Source organism: Bos grunniens, chromosome 1 (genome assembly GCF_055505025.1).
Source record: "Bos grunniens cultivar Pamir isolate PY7600 chromosome 1, Bosgru_T2T1.0, whole genome shotgun sequence".
NCBI lineage: Eukaryota > Metazoa > Chordata > Mammalia > Artiodactyla > Bovidae > Bos > Bos grunniens.
Window position 1 is genome coordinate 2,444,084 of NC_141165.1, and position 26,451 is coordinate 2,470,534.

At 43.8% G+C, this 26,451-nt stretch overlaps 1 long non-coding RNA gene across 1 annotated transcript; it reads right to left on the minus strand.

Moving 5' to 3' along the window:
- Positions 1-14,596: 14,596 nt before the first annotated feature.
- LOC147378847 (uncharacterized) lies at positions 14,597-15,875 on the minus strand. The gene is made up of 2 exons (XR_015153122.1): positions 15,777-15,875; positions 14,597-14,995 (listed from the first exon to the last, which is right to left on the minus strand). It is a non-coding gene; the product is annotated as an uncharacterized LOC147378847 (long non-coding RNA).
- Positions 15,876-26,451: the final 10,576 nt, after the last annotated feature.

Here is a 26,451-nt window from a genome sequence, read left to right on the forward strand (position 1 = left end):
ACAATTGCAGATTCAACTAGACTTACAGAGATTTCCTGTTCTAAAATTTCCTGTGTTCTGCAGCCCTTTCATGTAATTTTCAATGTTTTGAGCACCCACTGGCAATACAGACTAAACACTGAAACAATCTAGGGTGATAGTCAAGTGAAACTTACAGGAAAGTAAATCCAAACGTGAGCTGTCAAAACACCGCTTAAAAAATCAGTACCCTGACACCCAGTCAAACCAAGGAAACGCTGCAGAATTCCTTCCAAGAAGGAAACCAGAGGCACTGAAAATTCCTATTACACTGGCCATCAGGTACCCAACCCACCCCAAACTCACAATGGACTCTGAAATTTTCAATCTATGTTGCATACTGTAACATAAACAAGGATTTGTTTAAATGCTTATCATACACTCTGCCATCTATTTTGAAACATGAAACAGAACTAAAAGGCTTGGTCCTTGTTTCCAAGAAGTTACTACTGTTTTTCTTGTTCACAGCTGAATCCCTAGGACTGAACACTGTATTTGATATTTAATAGATGCTCAATAAGTTGGAAATTTATAAGGAACAATGTCAGCTACTATTTATGGAGAACCTAGAGAGGATTAGGCTGTTTGAATACCTTCTTGCTTTTAATCTCCATGAAGACCCAGTGAAGTAGGTAGTTGAATTCCTATTTTATGAAGGCATGAAGATGCTAAGTCCATCATATAAGGGCACACAGCCTCTAAGTAACAGAAAGAGGGTTCAAGGACAGACCTATGCTCTTCCCTCAGGGCCATGATGAATCCTATAATCAAGCTGTAAAACTAAGATGCTGCTAAGTTGCTTCAGTTGTGTCCACCTCTGTGCGATCCCACAGACGACAGCCCACCAGGCTCCCCCGTCCCTGGGATTCTCCAGGCAAGAACACTGGAGTGGGTTGCCATTTCCTTCTCCAATGCATGAAAGTGAAAAGTGAAAGGGAAGTCACTCAGTCATGTGTCCGACTCCTAGCGACCCCATGGAGTGCAGCCCACCAGGCTCCTCTGTGCCAGGGTCCAGCCCGGGCTGATCCAGGGTATTCGAAGGAGAGACGGCGTAGGCGAGGATCAGGAAACAATTGCTTAATTAAATGTTAATTAAGGATATAAAGAGTAATAGAATAAGGATAGCTCAGTGAGGAAATTCAGTGGAGAAAAGAGGCTGAAATAAGGATAGCTCAGTGAGGAAATTCAGTGGAGAAAAGAGGCTGAATAATTCAGCCAGAAGGTAAGAGAAAGAACGACATGGTGAGACCAAGTTTCAGTGAACAAGGCCCGCGCTTTATTTTCCAAAGTAGTTTTTATACCTTAAGTTATGCATAGAGGATAATGGGGGAAGGGGTAGAGTCACGCAGCAAGCCAGGCTTTCTTCCTGCAAACTTATCATATGCAAAAGCTTAGGTGATTTGCATCATCTTCTGGCCTGGAGGCCTGTTAACATTTTAAGACCCTTTCTTCAGAAAACTTATTTTTCTCTAAAGGTGATAAGTCAAGCGCCACCCTCCAAAAGCATTAGATAAAGTTGCATTCCTACAGAGCAAAGGTGTGGTGGGCTATAACAAGAAAAAGAATTAACTCAAGGGTCCCAGGTTACAAACATTAAAGCTACTACTTACACCGATTATATTAATCAATACACTGCCAGGGACACAGCAGGTAAGGGATATGGAAACTTAGCAGCAAACATTGGCCCGACAAGTGAAAATCCCTTCACCAATACAATTTCTAATCAATCTTTTAACTACTCAAAAGAATCTGTGTTTAGACAGTTTAGAACATCTCCTGCCTCTCACAGTTGGGAGGCTCTGAACAATCACATGTGGCCTGAAAAACCTATTCAGGCAGGCTAGAGGATTTCCAAAGGAGTTTGTAGGTTAAACACTGTCACACCCAGGAATTATTAACTGGAGCTGTAAGCTAACTCTTTTTTCAGAGAGAGGTAGTGGGGGACAGCCCCCCGTAAAGTCAGAGGGTGCAGGTGAAAGCACAAAGCAGAAAGTAGGCAGACTCTGGTTTTGGGGCTAGATGCTCGAGAATTTTCAGGGGGACTCCTGAGGCTCGATCCCACCTTTGCGTGTGCCGAGCCTCCTTCCTCATGACCTTTGCCATGGGCGGAGCTCGCTCCCCGCACCTCTGTCCATGGGATTTTCCAGGCAAGAGTACTGGAGTGGGGTGCCATTGCCTTCTCCAAAACTAAGATAAATGCATGCAAAACAACAATAAGTGATACAAAATGCAAAATACTTTTAAGCTAGGGGATACGGCTCAAATGCCACATGTTGTGGAGATTCTGAGACAGTGAAGCTCAGAGTGATTAGGAGTGTCTTAGAGATGGGACCATAGAAAGGGCCTTGAACAATGAGAGGGTAGAGGCAGCAGTCACCCCAAACCTGCTGTGTGGTGAGAGGGTAGAGGCAGCAGTCACCCCAAACCTGCTGTGTGGTGAGAGGGTAGAGGCAGCAGTCACCCCAAACCTGCTGTGTGGTGAGCTCATGGCAGAAGTTAATGGCTGCAGACTGGAAATATCTGAATGAAGAGCCTCCCATAGAGGAAACTGGTTCACACACTTCCCTCATGGTAACCTCTTTGTGACTGGAAGAGGGAGACTGTTTAAAAACACTGACTCCGGTCTCTTAGACTTTGGCAGGGAAAGTTGATGTCATTCACAATAAGGAGAAGGCAAAGATTTCTACTGCCCCTTCCCATCTATGCCTAAGATTTCAGCAGACCCATGTCAAACAAGCAGTGGTAATGTCAAAATTTACATTAGTGTTTGGGACTGCTAAAACTGTGCTGTCCAGGACAGTGGGCACTGGTCATACAGGGCTGTGGAGCATGAGAAATGCGGTTGAACCGATTTGAGGTGTGCTGTATGTGAAAAAGCAGAGACATTACTTTGCCAACAAAGGTCTGTCTAGTCAAGGCTATGGTTTTTCCGGTGGTCATACATGGATGTGAGAGTTGGACTGTGAAGAAAGCTGAGCACCAAAGAATTTATGCTTTTGAACTGTGGTATTGGAGAAGACTCTTGAGAGTCCCTTGGACTGCAAGGAGATCCAACCAGTCCATCCTAAAGGAGATCAGTCCTGAGTGTTCATTGGAAGGACTGATGCTGAAGCTGAAACTCCAATACTTTGGCCACCTGATGCAAAGAGCTGACTCATTTGAAAAGACCCTGATGCTGGGAAAGATTGAGGGCAGGAGGAGAAGGGGACGACAGAGGATGAAATGGTTGGATGGCATCACCGACTCAATGGACATGGGTCTGGGTGAACTCCAGGAGTTGGTGATGTACAGGGAGGCCTGGCGTACTGTGGTTCATGGGGTCGCAAAGAGTCAGACATGACTGAGCAACTGAAGTGAGACGCTGAGAAATGGATGCTCAGGGCTGCCCTAGTGGCTCAGATGGTAATAGGGATGCAATGCAGGAGACCCAGGTTCAGTCCCTGTGTTGGGAAGATCCACTGGAGAAGGAAATGGCTACCCACTTCAGTATTCCTGCCTGGAGAATTCCAAGGACAGAGGAGCCTGGTGGGCTACAGTCCATGGGATCGCCAAGAGCTGGACATGACTGAGTGACTAACATATGGATGCTCAAGTCCTTTATATAATACAGCATAATATTTGCATATATCTAATGCACATCCTCCTGTATACTTTAAATCATCTCTAGATTATTTTTAATATCTTGTTGTTCAGTCGCTAAGTTGTATCTGACTTTTTGTGACCCCATGGACTACAGCACACCAGGCAGCCCTGTCCTTCACTGTCTCCAAGAATTTGCTCAAACTCAATGATTTGGTGATGCCATCCAACCATCTCATCCTCTGTCGTCCCCTTCTCCTCCTGCCCTCAATCTTTCCCAGCATCAGGGTCTTTTCCAATGAGTTGGCTCTTCACATCAGGTGGCCACATACAATCTAAATCCTATGTAAATAGCTCTTGATTTTTATTTATATACATCACTTTCTTCAAAATATGACCTATCCATAAATCTTTCCCTTGTTCCAAATTGTATGTGGAGGTGATGTAACAGACTAACTTATCCTTACATCTTTTTATGGTTGTTTGATTTTCTTGTTTTCTTTTTTTAATTTATAACTTACACATGATCATTCAAGTGGTGTGTTTGCACTATTTTCAGAACAATCATAACCAAAAAAATAAGCCCACATATAATATACATCTTTTCTCCTTGGATAGCTAGCTAAGTGTTCAGTGATTTGAATGAAGAGACAAGTTTTTTAAAAAATTCTAGTGAAAAAAAAAAAGTCACATGTTTCCTTCTAGACCACATGCAATTTCCACAGGTCTCTGAAGAAAAAAAAAAGCCTGAGGTATTTCTGAGGATTTCCAAGTCATCTCTCTCTAGTTCTTGCCACTCAAACTGTGATCACTGGCCAGTGGCCTCAGTCACACAGAAGCTTGTTATAAGTGTGGGTTCCCATGAGACCTACTGATTCCAAATTGACACTTTAAAATACCCCCAGCTGATCTCTATACACTGGAAAGTTAGGGAACCACTGCTCTAGATAGACCCACTCCAGTGTTCTTGCTAGGAGATTCCCAGGGACGGGGAAGCCTGGTGGGCTGCCGTCTATGGGGTCACACAGAGTCAGACACGACTGAAGTGACTTAGCAGCAGCAGCAGCAGCAGCAGCAGCTCTAGATAGACCTCACATATAGTGCCTAAATCCTGACAGAGTAGAATTGTAATCTGCCTACAGCGACATTTGGGGTTCAGAATCATAGGCAGCTCTTCTGTAAGAACTTCAGAACCCAGACAGCAAACATCTGTGACCCTCCCCCAACACTGAGTGGAATCATGGCGATCCTAAGGATAGCGTGTCTTCCTACATGATGGCGGAAATTCTGCAGCAGGCTCCCAAACTATTCTTCAGGGGCAGTCCTCACATAACCAGATGGATTGCCAGGCATTGCAGCCCACAGCCAGAGAAGAGTGCTCACCGGCCCTTATGAACTCTGTGGGGAGGAGTGTGAGGAAGGGTGTGCGGGTCTCAGGGTAGATAGAGACAGAAACCGAAAGGGCACAGAGACGGAGAGAGCAGCTTGCGTGCGCTGGGCAGCCAAGGGTGGACCACAGCCCAGAAGAAAGAGGAGGCCAGGAAAAAGCAGGGGGGTTAAAGACGCTCCTCGGTGACCCGAACCACACAGCGACCACACCCCGAGTCTGGACAACATCGGGTCTTTCAAGAATGGACAGCTTTCTTGGCTCTCCTAAAGGAGTTACCAGCCCACCCTGCAAAATCCTGCCACTTCCTGGCAGCTTTTAGGGCCAAAGAGCTGCCTATGATTCTGAACCCCAAATGTCGCTGTAGGGAGATTGCAATTCTACTCATTGCCCTCAGGCCATGAGTCCCATCAACATTTGCATGTCAATTTCAAAGTGGCAGTTGTGAAAGGAAAAGGTCCAGCTTCTCAATCTATTGCAGTAATAATAATAATAATAATAATAATATAAAGGTCTCTAACCTGTTAGCGATGCACTGATAAGCCCTGAGTTTGCCATTATTGGAAGAAATGATGCTGGGCCAGAAAGGAGACCACAGATTGATTGATTTTTTTAATTTAATATTGGTTCATGGGGAGCCTGGCTTCTTTATTGTGGCAGCACCTGCTCATGCCATTATAGTTACAAGGCCTGTTGGAGAAGCTTTTTGGTAAAGGCTTATTTCTATTATAAAAACCAGTTGGGGTGAGTGGTTAATATCCCAATAGTTTCCTATTATACTGGGCTCGATCAAGTCTGGCCCATATTGTTAATTCACACAAATATCTTTGCATGCACACACACACACATAAATGTTCTGCCAAAATCAACATCATTAATTAAGTTGTGGAGGAAATATTATCCAAGTCAGTTTTTCAATTAATCACTAACTTCAGGTCAACGATGTGAACAAACAAGTTGCTTAAAGCTAACGTTTTGAACATAAGTCAGTTCTAAAAGCTCAGTTTTTTTTTAAGATTTATTTATTTTTGACTGTGCGGGGTCTTTGTTACCACATGTGTGTTTCTCCAGTTGTGGCGAGCAGAGGCTGCTTCCCAGTTTCAATGCACAGGCTTGTCATCATGATGCCTTCCCTCGTTGCAGGGCACAGGCTTTACGTGTGCTGGCTTCTGTGGCTACAGCACGCAGGCTCGGTAGCTGTGGCTCTGGGCTCTAGATCACAGGCTCAACAGTTGTGGCAAGATGGACTTAGTGGATCCAGGACGTGGGGGATCGTCCTGAATCAGGGATTGAACCTGCATCTCCTGCATTGGCAGGCAGATTCCATGTCACTTGAACCATCAGGGAAGCCCCAAAGCCCAGTTATTTAAACAGCGTTGTATAAATACATATGTTTGAATTGTGATAAAACGACTTATCTAAAGCAACTCAGCGCATATATTTCCACTTACTCAAGGACAATACAAGAATATTATTATGCAATTCATGGTTCAATCAGTCAAGAAATAATTGTTAAGCACTCATTATGTGTGCTTCACTTACCCATGTGAATGTGTGAATTACCATTCGTAGTTGAAAATCCCAAACTCAGATATATACTAGAAAATATATATACTATTTGACAGTGCATGTAGATTCTATTTCCCTAGACCAATAGCTTGAAGTGGGTTTTGCCTTTGGAAGGGAAGCTTTCCATCCTACACCAAGCCATCTAGTGGTTGAGTGCACAGACTTGGATACACTTAGATCCCAGATCCTGTCTTGATCGTAGCCTCTTTTCAGCTATGTGACCGTGGGCTATGTGATTAGCCTCTCCACATTTCAGAGTACTTCATTATCCAACAAGAGGAATACTAGCATCTATCATCCTTGTTGTCGTAAAGATTAAATGAGGTAAAGTGAAAGAAAGTGAAGTCACTCAGTCGTGTCTGACTCTTTGCAGCCCCATGGACTGCAGCCCACCAGGCTCCTCTGTCCATGGGATTCTCCAGGCAAGAATACTGGAGTGGGTTGCCATTTCCTTCTCCAGGAGATCTTCCCAACCCAGGGACTGAACCCAGGTCTCCCTCATTGTAGGCAGATGCTTTACTGTCTGAGCCACCAGGGAAGTCTTAAATGAGGTAACAGATGGATAATTCCAAGGCAGGGGCAGGGGAAGTACAAAATGAGCCTAGAATATATTGTTGTTCTAAAAATATTGACTTGCTTCAAGAAGGACAGATACATGGGCCCCCAAAGATGCCTATATTCTAATCTTCAAGCTTCTGTATATGTTATCACAGGTGACAAGGGCATTAAGGTTGCAGATGGAATTAAGACTGCTACTCATGTGACTTTTAGAAGTTTATCCTGGATTATTCGGGTGGGCCCAATGCTACCTCAAACATCCTTGAAAGTGGAAGAGGAGGGGAAATAGGGTTTGGAGTCAGACAGAGACATGGAGATGCTAGTCTTCTGGCTGAGAAGGTGGAGAAAGGCAGCACCAGTCACGGGATGCAGCAACATCTAGAAGCTGAATGAGGCAAGGAAGTGGATTCTTCTCTAGTGCTCCCAGTGGGAAGACTGCCCCGCAAGACCTTCATTTTAGCCCAAGAAAGCCAACTTGAAAACTCCAACCTTCATAACTATGAGATAATAAACTTGTGTTGTTTAAACCATCAAGTTTGCGGTAACACAGCAATAGGAAACTAATTCATATGTCAAGGAAACAGGATCCACCTCGCTTTTCTAGTGAGGGCGAGGGCGATGAGGCAGCTGTCAGCCATTTCTAGTGAGGGCGAGGATGATGAGGCGGCTGTCAACCATTTCTAGTGAGGACGAGAGAGATGAGGCGGCTGTCAGCCATTTCTAGTGAGGGCGAGGGTGATGAAGCGGCTGTCAGCCATTTCTAGTGAGGGTGAGGGCGATGAAGCAGCTGTCAGCCATTTCAAGTGAGGGCGAGAATGATAATGCAACTGTTAACCATTCTGGGTGATTCTGGGAAATCTGGGTGAAGAGTATAAGGAAACTCTTCTGCTGAATGCAATTTTCACAATATGGCTGAAGTTATAGCCAAAGTAAGTTTTATAAAAGAGAGAAAAAAATGTTTTCACCGGGAGGAATCAGGTCTCCAGCATTCCTCCTGTACTCCCGACAACTGACGGTCCCTCTCTGATCTCAGAGAGAGATTGGCGTTTCATCCCCTCAAGTGGCTCTGGCCTGGGATCACCTGGAAAACAGAGAAAGCAGGAGAGTCCTGGCTTTGGAGACTGGAGTTGAGGATAAAGTCTACCGGCCAAATGGTGGGGCTCCTCCATCAAGCTTCAGGACGCAGACAGCCCGGTGTGGTGCCCCGACCCACCCAGTGGCAGAGCTTCGGTTAATCCTCTCCGGGTAAGCTGACTCATCCTAGAGAAGAGACCTATAGATAAGACAGTCGGGGCCACCACGTGAAAGCACAAGAGCGCTGCTCAGTGGAGCCCGGAAGCTGGTGATACTCACACACGGGGCGGTGGGCAGGATGACGCGTCTTCAAAGACGCCCACGGCTCAGTCCTCAGAACCTCATGTGTCAGTTTACATGACCAAGAGGGATTAAAGTGACAGACGGAATAAAGTTCCCAGTTCACCACCCCTAAAATAGATCGTTCTGGATTATCTGTTGGCCCAATGATAGATAGTGAAGTCGCTCAGTCGTGTTCAACTCTTTGCAACCCCATGGACAGTAGCCAACCAGGCTCCTCCGTCCACGGGATTTTCCAGGAAAGAATACTGGAGTGGGCTGCCATGTCCTTCTCCAGGGGATCTTCCCAACCCAAGGATCGAACCCAGCTCTCCTGCATTGTACGCAGACGCTTTGCCATCTGAGCCGCCGGGGACTTCCAGTGTCACCACAAGGATCCTTAAAGGATAGAGGCAGAGGGAAGTCAGAGGGAGAGGTGACTGGGAAAGCTGGTGTGCGTTGTGAAAAGCTTAACCTGCGATTGCTGGGTTTAAAGATGGAGAACCATCTTTAAAGGGGACCCAGGGGATGAAGGCAACCTCTAGAAACTGGAAAAGCCAAAGAAACAGATTCTCCGCTAGAGCTTCCACGAAAGAGGGCAGCCCTGCCAATGCCACGGCTTTAGTCCAGTGAGACCCTGTTGGACTTGCACCTGCAGGATTGTTAAGGTAGTAGCTTTGTGTTGTTTTACGCCTTGCATTTTTGGTAGTGTGTTCGGCCAGCAGTAGGAAACAATACACACATGCACAGCTTCTAACTGGCTTCATATAGTTTCATCTTAAATATGAATCTGTACCCAAGAATCACCAGAGACTTGAGAAGTTCTTCTAATATGAAGGACAAAGACAAAAACAAATAGAAGAAACACCAACAACACAGAAGGCCATAAAGCTTCCAAAAAATAAATTAAAGGCCAGAATGTTTAAAAAAAAATAAATCCATGAAATGACAGAATGCTATTTATTTATTTATTGTATTTATCTTGATATTTGCAAAGCACTCAATATATGCCAGGCAATACACTAAGTGCTCCACAAATATTAAACCATTTAATCATCATAACAACCCTGTGAGTTAGGTTCTGTTATCCTTATTTTACAGATGAGGAAACAGATACAGAGAGGTTAAATAACTTGACCAAGATCACGGAGCAGAGCCTGGTTATGAATACAGGTAATGTGCTTCCAGAGTCCACAGAAGAATATTTCGGAATTAAAAATATAATGGCAGAAACTGAAAAAATACTGAAAAGGCTGAAATATATAGTTGAGACGATATTTTAGAATGGAGAAAAATATGTAAAGAGGTCAAAAATAGGAAAAAAGATATAAGAAACTCAGGAAGTTCAGCATCCAATCTTTTCAGAAAATGAGACCAGAGAAGAGAGATAGGAAGAAATTTTAAAAGAAAACCACTGGACTCTGTGGCCAGAATTTGAATATTTTTTACTCTTGTAATTTGGTATCACTATATGTTCAGCATGAAGGTGTTCTAAAGCGTGTTTCTGACCTCACTGATGATGATAGTTCTTACTGTTATTTCCTTAGCTGATACTTAACTTGCTCATGTTTCAGATTTTATCTAAAATAATAAACATATTAACAAAAAAAAAAAAGAGAGAAACTATTGGAGAAATTTTTCAGAATATCAGGATTTGAATTTCCAAATTGAAAGGGACTATGGAGTATCCTGCACAATAAATTTTAAAAAATTATTTGTAAATGCTATGGACTATTGGGCTTCCCCAGTGGCTCAGCAGTAGAGAATTCTCCTGCAATGCAGGAGACTCGGGTTCATTCCCTGAGCTGGGAAAACCCCCTGGAGAAGGCCGTGGATCCAGTGTTCTTGCCTGGGGAACCTGTGAACAGAGGAGCCTGGCGGGTATAGCCCGTGGGGTTGCAGAGTCAGACAGGACTGAAGTGACTGAGTGCACACAAATGCATGGGCTGTTACTGTCCTCATACAGTTCACATGTTGAGATCTATTTCCCCACTGGATGTGGATGTAGGGCCTTTGAGAGTTGGTTAGGTCATGAAGGTGGAGCCCTCATGAATGGGATCAGTGCCATAATGAACAAGACCCCAGAGAGCTTCCTCAGCCTTCCACACCTGTGAGAACACAGGGAGAAGGCAGCTGTTTATGACTCAGGAAGTGGGCTCTCACCAGACACAGAATCTGCTAGAGCCGGGATCATGGACTTAACTTCCAGAACTGTCAGAGATATATTTCTGCTGTTTATAAACTACCCAGGATACAAATATCTTGATATAGCAGGCCAAGTGAACTCAGAAGTCAAACCACACTGAAATTTCAAGATAGTATGCATAAAGAGGCCCTAATAAGTTTCTAAAGGGAAATAAAATGATCCTATTCAAGGGATTGACAAAAATAATGACATCAGATTTTTTTTTTAAATGGCACCATTGAAAGCCAGAAGACAATAAAGCAATGACGTCAAAACCTCAAGAGAAAATGAGGTTCACGTTAGAATTCTATACCCAGCCAAACCACCAGTCAAGGGTGAGATAGAATGAAGACAGTTTAAGATATACAAGGTCTCAAAAACTTTACTCCTATGCACTCTTTCTCAGGAAGAACATTAGTGTAACACCCAAGAAAACATGCAAGTGAAACCAAAAAAAAGAAAACATGGAAAGGAAGAAAGGAGCAATTCCAAAGGTGGTGGTGAAGCGAGGTCTCCAGTATAGCTGTGCAGTGAGTTCCCATGCACAAAAAGGAGGGTCAAGGGTGCCAGTCTCCTCAGTCCAGTCACTCAGTCGCGTCCGACCCTTTGCGACCCCATGGACTGCAGCATGCCAGGCCTCCCTGTCCATCACCAACTCCCGGAGTTCACTCAAACTCATGTCTGTGAGTCTGTGATGCCATCCAACCATCTCATCCTCTGTCGTCCCCTTCTCCTCCTGCCTTCATCTTTCCCAGCATCAGAGTCTTTCCTAATGAGTCAGTTCTTCACATCAGGTGGCCAAAGTATTGGAGCTTCAGCTTCAGCATCTGTCCTTCCAATGAACACCCAGGACTGATCTCCTTTAGGATGGACTGGTTGGATCTCCTTGCAGTCCAAGGGACTCTCAAGAGTCTTCTCCAACATCACAGTTCAAAAGCATAAATTCTTCAGCACTCAGCTTTCTTCACAGTCTAACTCTCACATCCATACATGACCACTGGAAAAACCATAGCCTTGACTAGACGGACATTTGTCGGCAAAGTAATGTCTCTGCTTTTCAATATGCTATCTAGGTTGGTCATAACTTTCCTTCCAAGGAGTAAGCATCTTTTAATTTCATGGCTGCAATCACCATCTGCAGTGATTAAAAATAAGAGTAACTGGTACCTAACATGTTTGATTGAACTGGAGGCGTGTTATGCTTTTTAGAGTGTGAAGAATTAGTGATAGTTATGTAACAAGCTAACTTAAAAAAAAATGATGCAATTATTAACTCTGAGAAAAACCAAACAAGACATAAAAGTGTCATCTGTAATATTTACAAGGTCATAATAAAGCAAATGCTGAAATTGAGTTTTTCAAAAGCTTTGAAATAACTATAATTAAAGGAGGGGGAATTAGGAAAGATGCCATTGTAAAGCCAAATCCTCATCTTCCAAGGCAGGAAGTCAGTAAATAACATTTAAAGTGAAAAATTAGAGATATAGTAATATAAGCTTGTTATTTTAAAATATGGAGGTAAATAGCAGAATAAACAACTAAAATAGTTAAAAGTGATTATCTCTGGGGATGGGGCATTCAAAGTTGAAGAAATTGGAACAGGAAAATAGTATTTCATTATCAACCTTGTACTATAATAATAACAATACAGCTTTTCTTTTCTTTTCCCCATTCATCAATTTATTATGCTATGTACAAGCATCATTTAGATAAAAATTAGACATAAATATCTTGAACAGCCTTTAGCACATAGCATGTGCTCAGTGAATGTTTGATGCTGATGTTGACGCTGCTGTGATCTGTGTTAAAGCTGCAACACTTAAAAGCAGAACCAATCCCCAATCTGCGTAACAACCCTAAGGTAAATTATTTCATACTTTTCTATTTCTCCACTCAGAAGTAAAAATGTAGAGTGACTCAAATTCACTAAGCATAATACTCTCTAAGGACCATCCACATTGTTGCAAAAAGGAAGAACTTCATTCTTTTTATGGCTGAGTAGTATTCCATTTTATATATTATGTACATTGTATATATTAAGTGTATATTATATAATATGTACACCATCTCCTTTATCCATTCATCTGTAGATAGACATTTAGGTGGCTTCCATGTCTTGGCTGTTGCTTTTTTACATATTTTAATTTTATTGGAGTACAGTTGATTTACAATGTTGGGTTAGTTTCAGGCGTATAGCAAAGTGACTCAGTTATACATATATTCATTCTTTTTTAGATTATTTTCTCATGTGGGTTATCACAGTGTATTGGGTAGAGTTCCTTGTGCTATACAGAAGGGCCTTACTGACTATCTATCTTATACAGAGAGTGTGTGTATGTTCACCTCACACTCCTGATTTTATCCCTCCCCTTGGCTATTGTTAATAATGCTTCCATGAAAATTGGGATGCTTATCTTTTTGGATTTTCATCCTTTTTGGATATATGCCCAGGAATGGGATTGCTGGATCATATGGATTGCTGAATGCTATATAGTTATAACTTTTTGTAAAATGAATGTATATTTATTTTTAAAAATTACAAAGAATAAATGTCATTTGAAATTCTGTTTAAGTAGAGATAATCACAACTAACACTTGCTGAACCCCTCATTATTATGTAAAAATATATATAATATTTTTGTGGTTCTTATTATCTATTAATCAGTTGGTAAAGAATCTGCCTGCAGTGCAGGAGACCCAGGTTCGATCCCTGGGTTGGGAAGATCCCCTGGAGAAGGAAATGGCGACCTGCTCCAGTATCCTTGCCTGGAAAATCTCATGGACAGAGGAGCCTGGTGGGCTGCAGTCCATGGGGTCGCAAACAGTCAGGCATGACTGAGCACCTAACACTTACTTACTTAGTTACTATACACAATTACATATAAATTAACTATACTATTTATGCTACTTTATAAGCTGCTTTCATCAGCCAGTAATATGGCCATGTTTCCACAACCAATAGATGTATATTTACATCATTTATTCAAAAATATGCATTGCCAACATACACCATAAGTTATAAACCACTCCCCTTTTGATAGACGTTTAAGTTGGCCTCATATTTCAATATTATATGCCACATTTCAGTGAGCATCCTTGTTAATGTGATATTGAATTCTTGATGTCCAAAGCCTCTTTTCACCAAATTCAATATTTGAGATAGAAAGAATCCACTAGATTCATAAAATGGTCACCTCATTGCAAAACTTCATAAAGTAAAAGAATTTGAGATGAGCTGAAGTTATTATAAAACCTAGCTCCTGATCTTGGGTCTTGAGGTTGAATATAATAAAACGTTCTCTTACACAGCTTGTGTCACATCACAGGAGTCTAAAATTTGGTGTCTATGCCTGCACAGATGCCCTTTTAAACTTATTATGCTATTATCAACCTACAGTACTATATTTTTAGAACACTGGGAAAATCATTTTCCCATAAGTTTTCTTAACATCATAATTTGATAGTTAAATCAGTCATCTATGCTTTGCAGATAAAAAATTTAAATACTTAACCTAGGGTGTAATTTCTGCTGCTGGATTTTCAATGTCCACCATCCCAAGGTTGAGTTTGGTAGGAAGTGAGAGAAAAAATGAAAACTCATATCGTGGTCTGCTCAGTCATTTGGGCAAGCAGACTCTGAAAGCTTATAGAAATTCTTGCACTGAGTTTACCTTCCTCCAACAAATTATTTCAATAACAAAGAATTTATTAAGGTCAGTGTCTTCATGCCTTTCCCTCCCTGTGTATAATATTAGCTTTGCAGTGTAGACAAGCATGAATTTGAGAGTATGCCTCTGTAGATGGATGGCCTTATGGTCTCTGGATGAAATGTACTCAATACAGAAGGTGTAAGGTGGTATTTGGTATGTAAAATAGAATCCTAAAATTGTGAAGCAAATTCTATCCTAGGAACACCAGGCACTGAACGGTAAACAAACATAAACAAATAAGCTTTAAATCATTCATTTCTGTTTCCAAGAATATTAAATCCACCACTTAAAGGCTTCTTATTTCCTTCCCCCTTTTGGAGGCTGTCCTTCCTTGTCTACATTTCTTGATATATGTTGGCCTCGTCACACACTCTACAGTCATAAAAATCTCAGGGAAAACATTTCACCACTTGACAGACCATTCTGAACTTGGCTGGCTCCAGGAGCCACGGGGTGCCATCTGTTTGCTACGACTCCGCGGGTATCCAGAGGGCTCTTCTCCACGACAGGGATGATGTCAAGGGCTCTGCAGTGAAAGCGCTCACTCTCGGACCTCTCCCAACAGCCGAGACGCTCAAGCACCTTCCGGTTTCCAGGAATCTCAACGGGGCCCCGTTTAGACTCTGTCGGATGTTACTGGAGAAGGAGATGAGGACCAAATAAACAGACGTCAACACTTGTCCTTCGTCAGGCCCTGAAGTCAGATTCCTCAGGAAACAGACTCTGACGCAGGTTTAGGCACAGCGGACGCACTGGGGTGTGCTTCGAAGGGCCAGGACCCGGAAGAGGGAGCGGTCAGACTTGAACGCGCCTGCGGCAAACACCTCAGTCTGCTCATCAGCGAGCCCCAGAGCCGGGCCGGCTCTCCCGGGCTCTCCCTGAATCGCGGCACAGGGCCCTGCCTTTACACCCTGCATCAGCCAGTCACTGGCTGTAGGCTGGCCCGGGAGGAAGTGTAACCTGCTGGGAGGGCGCGCCCTCTGATGATGGCAACCCCAGGACAAGCTCTTAGCGGAGAGCTCTCAGCAGCACGGGGGTGGGTGCCTGGTTCCGGAGGGGCCATCAGCAGTGCATGAAAGCATCCCCTCCACTCTCCTGCCCTCGGGAATTCCCAGCTGTCCCGGGAAGCCAGCTCCATATGCAAAGTTTCAGTCTGAACAAATGACCACCGTCTTTAGACATGGGAGGGCATAGGAAGGCGGGTATCAGAGAGGGACCCCCAAGGGAAGGGGATCCTCAAGGGCAGAGACCCTGCAACTACAGATACAGTAACTATGAGAACTGCTGCAGGTTTGAAAAGCCACCCCAGATGAAGGACCATCACAGGGTCTGTGGTGAGTGTGTTTAAACGAGCGGGAGTCCCCCTGGGTCATGAATGGGAAATTAAACAGCAGGGTATCACCAGCACCATTTATACCTGAGGTTCCCTTAAGTTTCCATATAGGTGTCCGGTCCATATCCTGGAGCCCACCTCTGATGTCACCACCAGTGTAACAGCAAAGAACATTGTGTATGCTATTATAGATTAGTCACTAAAGGGATGTCACCTGTAAGCTTAAAATAAGCACAACAGCCCATCTCTGGGACCCCTGCCCCCCAGGCAATGAGCATTAAGCTAAAATACCTTTGTTTATACCACAAGAAACATCCTGACCAGGCCCACCTGTGAATGACTGCAGGAAGGAAGAAATCAGCACATCCCCTCCGGAGGCCGGGGGCTCCCTAGGTGGCACTAGTGGTAAAGACCCCGTCTGCCAATGCAGGAGACAGAAGACTCAGGTTCGATCCCTGGGTTGGGAAGATCCCCTGGAGGTGGGCATGGCAACCCACTCCAGTGTTCTTGCCTGGAGAATCCCATGGACAGAGGAACCTGGCGGGCTACAGAGTCAGACCAACTGAAGTGATCAACTTAAGGTTGCAAAGAGTCAGACCAACTGAAGCAACTTAGCATGCACGCTGTCTGGAAGCTGATGGGAACCAGGAAGTGCTTGACTTTACTCCCTCCCCTTTCAGTATAAGAGGAGCCTAAATTCTAACTCAGGCAAGGTGGTTCTTCAGGAAATGAGCCCACCAGCCACTCAGTTTGCTGACTTTCCAAGCAAAGTCATTATTCCTTGCCCCAACTACTTACCTCTTAATTACTGGTCTGTCATGAGGTAAGCACTGTGAGCTTAGACTCAGTAACAGCAGTACCCAAAAATGTCACAGCTTCCTGCTTCTTCTACTTGGAAGTGCTCTCTGGACCCTGTAGTGATGAGCAGACTGGAAAAACCTGTGTGCTACTACTCCAGAAAAGACCCTCAAACAAAGAGGAATGGAAGTTGGTGGATAAATACCCCAGCCATCTTCCTCTTGGAGACACAGTTACAAAACAGGCTCTGGACAGTATCCCCAGTTATCTGCAATGGAAACCCCCTCATTAATACACCATTTGCTTCCCTGGTTTTTCCAGTAGTCATGTATGGATGTGAGAGTTGGACCATAAAGAAGGCTGAGTGCCGAGGAATTGATGCTTTTGAATTGTGATGCTGGAGAAGACTCTTGAGAGGAGTCTTCTCTTCTGCAAGATCCAACTAGTCAATCCTAAAGGAAATCAATCCTGAATATTCATTGGAAGGACAGATGCTGAAACTGAAGCTCTAATACTTTGGCCACCTGATGCGAAGAGCTGACTCATTTGAAAAGACCCTGATGCTGGGAAAGACTGAGGGCAGGAGGAGAAGGGGAAGACAGAGGATGAGATGGTTGGATGGCATCACCAACTCAATGGGCATGAGTTTGAGTAAACTTCAGCAGATAGCAAAGGACAGGGCAGCCTGGTGTGCAATCCATGGGGTCACAAAGAATTGAACATGACTCAGCAACTAAACAGCAACAGCCACCACCTCCACTTTGGGTGAAGCCCAACTTAAGTGGGTAATTGAAACGTAATTTCATTTTTACTGACAAAGTCTCTAAAAGTTGGGTGTAAATAGATCCTTGCTTGGATTGCCTTCTCCTGACATTCTCCCAAAATTCTAGAAAATAATGCCCTCTGGGGCATCCCCTTTCTGGCCCCTTACGTATAGAAATGATGGATAGATAGATATATAGATACTTAGATACACAGATAGATAGGGATATTCTGGTTTTTTTTTTTTTTACTATTTTTGCCCATGTATAAAAGCCTGCAGAATGTGTGTTGAGAGCAGACTCTAGCAGTGTAACCAGACTGCATAGTCTAGTGTGACCCTGGCTGCCTGCTGCCCATCCTCCACCCTTCTGTTCATCACATTGTGGATTTCCTTTAAGGAAGCTCTCCTGCCCACACTTAGTCCCTATGGACTCAAAGAGTGGGCCCTCCTGAGCCACAGCCTTCCAGAAGCAGGGGATCTGCAGCATCATGCAGCTGTCTACACCCTACTTTCCCCTGCCCATGGCTTCCGGTTACATTTAAAATATAACTCGAACTATTTCCCTGACTGCTCTAGAATGAGTGTTTGAATGTCCTCCCAAATCCATATGTTGAAACCTTACCCCCAGTGTGATGGCATTAGAAAGTGAGGGCTTTGGGAGGTAATTAGGCTATGAAGTTGGAGCTTCCATGAATGAGATTAGTGCCCGCATACAAGTGACCCCAGAACTCCCTCACCCCTTCCGTCCCACTGAGAAGACGGCCATCCATGACCCAGGAAGCGTGTCCTCACCGGACACCAAACCTGCTGGTGACTTGCTCTTAGACCGCCCAGCCTCCAGAACTGTGGGAATGAATTTCTGGCGTTCGGAAGCCACTCAGTCTATGATGTCCTCTGCTGTCTCATGTCCTTCTCCCCCCATTCAGTCTGGCTCTTCTCAGACTTGCCGTAGGCTGTCACAGTAGCACTGTACCTGCAAAATTCTTTTCCCAAATCTTTATTCACCTGCTGCTCCTTCTTTATTTTATTTTTTTTTATTGAAGTAGACTTGGTTTAAAATGCCTGGTTAGTTTCAGGCGTGCATCACAGCGACTTAGTCATCCATATATACCTACGCACTTTTCAGATTCTTTTCCATGTGGTTTATCACAAGATATTCAGTGAAGTTCCCTGTGCTATGCAGTAGGTCTTTGTTATTTACTTTATAACAGTAGTGTGTATGTGTTACTCTCAGATTCCTGATTTGTTCCTCCCCACTTTCCCCTTCGATAATCATGAGTTTGTTTTCTGTGTTTGTGGGTCTATTCCTGTTTTGTAAGTAAGTTCATCTGCATTTTTTTCAGTCTACATATAAGTATATATGGCATATACATATAAGCATATAACCTCCTGAGAAATCTGTGGGCAAGTCAAGAAGCAACAGTTAGAACTGAACATGAAACAACAGACTGCTTCCAAATCGGCAAAGGAGTACATCAATGCTGTATATTGTCACCCTGCTTATTTAACTTCTATGCAGAGTACATCATGAGAAACGCTGGGCTGGATGAAGCACAAGCTGGAATCAAGATTGCCTGGAGAAATATCAATAACCTCAGATATGCAGATAACACCACACTTATGGCAAAAAGTGAAGAACTAAAGAGCCTCTTGACAAAAGTGAAAGAGGAGAGTGAGAAAGCTGGCTTAAAATTCAACATTCAAAAAACTAAGATCATGGCATCCAGTCCCATCACTTCATGGCAAATAGATGGCGAAACAGCAGAAACAGTGAGAGACTTTATTTTCCTGGGCTCCAAAATCACTGAAGATGGTGACTACACCCATTAAATTAAAAGATGCTTGCTCCTTGGAAGAAAAGCTATGACCAACCTAGACAGCATATTAAAAAGCAGAGACATTACTTTGCCAACAAAAGTCCGTCTAGTCAAGGATATGGTTTTTCCAGTAGTCATGTATGGATGTGAGAGTTGGATGATAAAGAAAGCTGAGCACCAAAGAATTGATGCTTTTGAACAATGGTGTTGGAGAAGACTCTTGAGAGCTCCTTGCACTGCAAGGAGATCCAACCAGTCCATCCTAAAGGAAATCAGTCCTGAATATTCATTGGAAGGACTGATGCTGAAGCTTAAGCTCCAATACTTTGGCCACTTGATGCGAAGAACTGACTCATTAGAAAAGACCCTGATGCTGGGAAAGATTGAAGGCGGGAGGAGAAGGGGACGGCAGAGGATGAGATGGTTGGATGGCATCACCCACTCGATAGGCATTAATCTGAATAAGCTCCAGGAGTTGGTGATGGACAGGGAAGCCTAGCATGGTGCAGTCCATGGGGTCTCAGGAAATTGGACAAGACTGAGCGGCTGAACTGAACTATAAGCCATATCATATATTTGTCTTTCTTTGTCACTTAGTATGATAATCTCTAGATCTATCCGTGTTGCTGCAAATGACATTATTTCATTGGTTTTATGGCTGAGTAATATTTCATTATGTATACATGCCACATCTTCATTATCCCTTCATCTGTTGATCAAATTTAGTTTGTTTCCTTGTCTTGGCTATGGGAAATAGTGTTGCAAGGAACATTGGAGGAACATGTATCTTTTCAAACTAGAGTTTTCTTGGATATATGCCAAGGAGTGGGATTCCTGGATCATATGGTAATTCTACTTTTAGTTCATTAAGGAACCTCCATACTGGTCTCAAACTTAATATCACCTCCTCAGAGACGGGTTCCTTGACCACTCAATCTGGGGTATCAAACCCCTCAGCCACAATTGTATAACTCTGTCCAATATTTATCACAGCCCAGAACAACATGAAGTTACCTCATTTATTAATTTATTCATTTATGGTCTGATGTACCTTCAATAGTATAAGCTCCATGACAGCGTATGATCCTCATTTGCTCTGTTATCGTCAGCACACAGAATAGTACCTAGACTATTCTAGGAATTCAATAAAAATACTTAATAAATGAACAAATGAAATATTTTGTGCTTATATAACAAAACATAAGCTTTGAGCAAAAAATATGAAACATCCAAAATGTTATAGTCATTGTTTTCAAACATCTTAAAATCAAAGACAAAAGTATTAAATACACATGGTGCATTACAATCATTAAGATGAGTTTCCAATAATCCCTCTGCATTACCTACAGATGTAAGATCTAAGGGTCCTGTTGATTCCAAACTTCCTTCACACTATGGATTTCATTATCCCAGATTGAGTTATTTGCAGCTTTGCAATGTTAAAATAATAACAGGCTAGTTAATAAAAATAATATAATGACAAGAAAAGCAAGTTGATGTTGCCATTCTCCTTGATTTAGCGGGTCCTCCAGGTGGGGGATTGAAAGGCAGCTGATTTCCGAGTCAGGCCAAGAATTCCATCATAGTTATAGATACTTCAAGTCAAATCAGCAAAATGTGCCCTCAGAGGTAACCCATAAAATATGTTTTGCTAAATACTACCAGGCAAGGAGCAGAGAGAAACAGGTGTGCCAGCAGGGATATGCATTGTTTTTACAGGACAAAAAGGAGCAAAAGCTGAAAGATTTGGCCTCTCAGAGCAGTGACTTTGTGAGCCTGCAGTGATTTATTTGATGGGGAAGAGGAGGACTGACCCCCCTCCTCCATAGGATCAGCTCGTTGATTATAAACACTCAATAACTTTCAGGTTGAAAATGCATTTTCTCCCCTAGCCTATATGTTTCTGACGCTTGCTTTATTATTTCCTATTAGGAAATGCTATTTAATTCCATCCACAGCTTGGCGACCTTTGTGTGGCTTCCCCACTTAGGAAATTTACAAGTAAATCACCAAGAAGTATGTACACATACACTTATAAAATATACATGTGCTTGTAAATGAAAATGCACCAAACGGCAAAAAAAAAAAAAAAAATGCTACATGCATTGCAAAAACTGGGCATATTGTGCATAAGAGGTGGGAGGCAGGTGTTTGGGAAATCTTCACACCATCCCAATATTTTTCTAATGGTTTCCATTTCCAATGCAAGGGAGAATTTGGAAAACATTAGCCACTGTGGTGTGCTCTGAGCTGTGACATGTAGCTGGCAACGTGGTGGGTGGGATGCCCCCCTTTTTTTCCCTCTAACAAAGAAATAGGGTGAGTTTATTAAAGCATAAATGCCATTTTCATCCTGCAATGATGACTGCGTGGCTGGGATCCCTGAGGTACAGAGGCAGTCAAAGCAAACAGCTGTGCCACCTACTTGCAACAGTTGTACGCCCACCACACAGCTCGGAGGGGAGGAGCAGGTCAAAGAGAGTCATAAAGAGGATGGGGAGGGGGGGCGCGTGGGGGGCACCTCTCTGAGCTTGCTCCCCATCGCCCGAGGGAAAATCCAGCCCTTCAGAGGGTAGGTATTATGCACACGCCGCTCAGAACGCTGGGCATTCTCTTGCAACTCGTCTCCTATAAACCACCTACTGCATTTTTACATCCTCCAGTCACACAGACCAAAACAGTGTTTAGCAAATTAACAGAACGCTAAATAAAAGGCGCATCAACCAACCTAGCAGGCAGCCTGTCGATGGCTCTGAGTGGGGGGTGGCGGTAAGTGTCGTTGGGGTGGCGAGTGGTGGCTTCAACATCTGAGTCTGTTTGCGGGTTTGGGGAAGGATGGGGTGCTCTGGCCATGCTGTCATTGCGTGTCATTGGTGGAGCCCAGGGGTCGCTCCACACCGCCTGTGTCAGCAGAGCACGTGGTGGGGTTGGGGGTTCCCCAGGAAGGAGTCTGTGCCCCGCTTTGTGGACGACCAGGGGAATGCCTCCTGTCACTCAGCCTGGAAGAGGCGGCCGGTGGAGAAGCATCCCCCCTTAGCTAGCCCTCCTCTTCGCCTCTTCTGTGCTCTAGGGCACCTCGTGGGAGGAGACTGAAGTGAAAAGTCTGAGACAAGAAAAAGCAGAAAAAATGCCTTTCCTCTGAAACGAGGCTGCCTGCCACCCCTTTCTTCGAAAGGCTCGCGAATGAGCAAGGACCCAGCCCGACATGTTCATCTTGTGATCAGCTCCATGCCTCGTGAGATGACCCTGCAGAGCAGGGTCAGGAGGAAACAGCGTTCAGTGGGCCCAACTGGAACTGAACCTCTAACCTCAGTGACAACATGTCCTAATCAATGAAGGTCACGCTGACCTAAGACGCTGCCCCGAAGCACTGACGCTCAGGGGCTCCACAGTAGCCCTGGACATCACTGATTCTCTTCCCCTGCAGGCTTCCCTCCCCACGGCCACCTGCTCCCATCAAACGTCTCCTCCACACTGTGTCACAAATATGGGACAGAGGCTCTCGGCTTTTAAAAACCGCCTCCATTTCGTCAACACCATTCAGGGCAGGCCTTCTCTGTGCCAGGCACTGTTCCAGAGACGTGTGAGTGGATGTGAATGGGATACGTCAGTGGAATAAAAGGGTCAGGGATCCCTGCTTTGAAAGAGATTATATTCTAGCAAGAGAAGACAGACCATGAACAATAAACACAATGCATTCAACAAGAAATGCGTTGGAAAAAGAGAAGGTCAGGCAGAATAAGAAGGAAGCAGGATTACCATACACTCTGGCAATCCCACTCCTGGGCATATATCTGGAAAAGACAAAAATTCTAATTCAAAAAGATACATGCATTCCTATGTTCAGAGCAGTACTGTGTACAATAGACAATATGTGGAACCAACCTAAATGCCCATCAACAGATGAACAGATAAAGAAGATGTGGTATATATACACAATGGAATATTACCCATCCATAAAATACAATGAAATAATGCCATTTACAGCAACATGGATGGATCTAGAGATTGTCATAGTGTGGTATCAGTATCAGTTCCATCGCTCAGTCATGTCCACCTCTTTGTGACCCCATGAACTGCAGCACGCCAGGCCTCCCTGTCCTTCACCAACTCCCGAAGCTTACCCAAACTCATGTCCATTGAGTTGGTGATGCCACCCAACCATCTTATCTTCTGTCGTCCCCTTCTCCTCCAGCCTTCAATCTTTCCCAACATCAGGGTCTTTTCAAATGAGTGAAGTAATTCGAAGACAAATATCATATGATATCACTTATACATCATATCTAAAATAATGATACAAATGAACTTACAAAACAGAAACAGACTCACAGAGAGAATAGACTTATGGTTATCAAAGGCGAAATGGAGGAGGAAGGATAAACTGGGAATTTGAGATTATCAGATACACACTGCTGCTGCTAAGTCGCTTCAGTCGTGTTTGACTCCGTGCAACCCCATAGACGGCAGCCCACCAGGCTCCCCCATCCCTGGGATTCTCCAGGCAAGAACACTGGAGTGGGTTGCCATTTCCTGCTCCAGTGCATGAAAGTGAAAAGTGAAAGTGAAGTTGCTCAGTCGTGTCCAACTCTTTGCGACTCCATGGACTGCAGCCCACCAGGCTCCTCTGTCCATGGGATTTTCCAGGCAAGAGTACTGGAGTGGGTGCCATTTCCTTCTCCAGAACAGATATACACTATTATATATCAAATAGATAAACAAAGACCTACTGTATAGCTCAGGGGTCTATATTCCATATCTTATCATAACCTCCCAAGGGAAAAGAATCTGAAAAAGAAAAAATATATATATATATATCACTTTGCTATACATCCAAAATTAACACATTGTAAATCTACTTAAAAAAAAAAAAAAAAAGAAGAAGCATGAGTGCAGAGGTTGAGCAAGTGGCCCCTTTCAAAGATCAGTCAGGATTCTTGTCACTGAGAAAACCCTGGAGGCGAGACTATCAGGGGTGGACGATGGGAGCGTGTGCACAGCTAGGGCTGAGGCCAGGGCTGGACTGGCCCACTACCAGGAGAGTCCATGAGGCTGGACGGGTTAGCAGGGAACGGGTGAGGGGCCTGGAGCTGGTGGAAGCAGACCACGTAGGCCCTGCTAACTGCTCGGAGGACTTGGCTTTGACACTGAGGAGTGAGGGGCCTGGCGGGGTCCCCAGGAGGAGCAGCACAGTCTGACTGGTGCATTAGGAGGGGCCGTGTGGCTGTTCCGGGCACTGGGCCCGACTCCAATTCCCCTCTGTGTGTGGACAGCCGTCCCCTGAGGGCCAGCCTCCTGGGAGACAGCTCCACGCATGACCTCCGTTTTCTCCTCTCTCATTGCTCCCTCAACCTGCCTTCTGTACTGGTGGGTACCAATTCTGACAAGGACCCCTGGGTAGGAAAACCCCAAACCAACCTCTTTGTTCTTACTTTCCCTATACTGATGACCTTTCCTCCACGAAACTCTCTCCTACCCTGATTATCACCATGCTCAACTCTTTTCCTTGAATCACCTTCTTTCTCAACCTGGCTCTCAGACGTTTGTGCTGCTCATTGGATATACATCTTCTCACTGGATATACATCTCGGGGGGAGGGAGCAATTCCTTTCTTTTCCAGGAGCTACATTTTCATTGTTCTGTTGATGACGGCAAAGTTGTTACTTCCACCCCCAGTCTTCCTCCTGACATCCAGACCCGTACACAACTGCTTATTGGACATCTTGACTTGGCAGTGGAGGGCCCCACGTTTCTCTGTAGGAAAGGTTCAGAAACAGCACTCAGGAGGAAGGGAAGGACTGGATTGTATAAAAACTGTCTTTGCACTGCATAGATTTTTTTTTTTTTACTACAATTGTGTGTATAGGTGGGGTAGCCAAACAGAAAGCTAATGAAAACCAGGAGAAGGCTATGAGCCACTCTGCCTCATGTACAGTATTACAAGCCTCCATCCACAGTTCTTCAAGCACTCTGTCTATCAAGAATAGCAAAGAGAGATAAGAAAGCCTTCCTAAGCAATCAATACAAAGGGGAATGTTGAGGAAAACAGGAATATTGAGGAAAATAAAGGAAAACAATAGAATGGGAAAGACTAGAGATCTCTTTAAGAAAATTAGAGACACCAAGGGAACATTTCATGCAAAGATGGGCTCGATAAAGGACAGAAATGGTATGGACCTAACAGAAGCAGAAGCTATTAAGAAGAGGTGGCAAGAATACACAGATGAGCACACAAAAAAGATCTTCACGACCCAGATAATCATAAAGGTGTGATCACTCACCTAGAGCCAGACATCCTGGAGTGAGAAGTCCAGTGGGCCTTAGGAAGGATCACCACTATGAACAAAGCTAGTGGAGGTGATGGAATTCCAGCTGAGCTATTTCAAATCCTGAAAGATGATGCTGTGCAAGTGCTGCACTCAATAAGCCAGCAAATTTGGAAAACTCAGCAGTGGCCACAGGACTGGAAAAGGTCAGTTTTCAATCTAATCCCAAAGAAAGGTAATGCCAAAGAATGCTCAAACTACCACAGAATTGCACTCATCTCACACGCTAGCAAAGTAATGCTCAAAATTCTCCAAGCAAGGCTTCAACAATGCATAAACTGTAAAATTCCAGATGTTCAAGCTGGATTTAGAAAAGGCAGAGGAACCAGAGATCAAATTGCCAACATCCACTGGATCATAGAAAAAGCAAGATAATTCCAGAAAAATATCTATTTCTGCTTCATTGGCTATGCCAAAGCCTTTGACTGTGTGTATCACAAAAAACTATAGAAAATTCTTCAAAAGACAGGAATACCAGACCACCTTACCTGCCTTCTGAGAAATCTGTATGCAGGTCAATAAACAACAGTTAGAACCAGACATGGAAAAACAGACTGGTTCAAAATTGGGAAAGAAGTATGTTAAGGCTGTATATTGTCACCCTGCTTATTTAACATATGCAGAGTACATCATGAGAAATGCTGGGCTGGATGAAGCACAAGCTGGAATCAAGACTGCCAGGAGAAATATCAATAACCTCAGGTATGCAGATGACACCACCCTTATGGCAGAAAGTGAAGAGAAACTAAAGAACCTCTTGATGAAAGTGAAAGAGGAGAATGAAAAAGTTGGCTTAAAATTCAACATTGAAAAAACAGATCATGGCATCCAGTCCCATCACTTCGTGGCAAATAGATGGGGAAACAATGGAAACAGTGACAGACTTTATTTTCCTGTGCTCCAAAATCACTGAAGATGGTGACTGCAGCCATGAAATTAAAAGACACTTGCTCTTTGCAAGAAAACTATGACAAACCTAGATAGCATTTTTAAAAGTAGAGACATTACTTTGCCAACAAAAGTCCATCTAGTCAAAGCTATGGTTTCTCCAGTAGTCA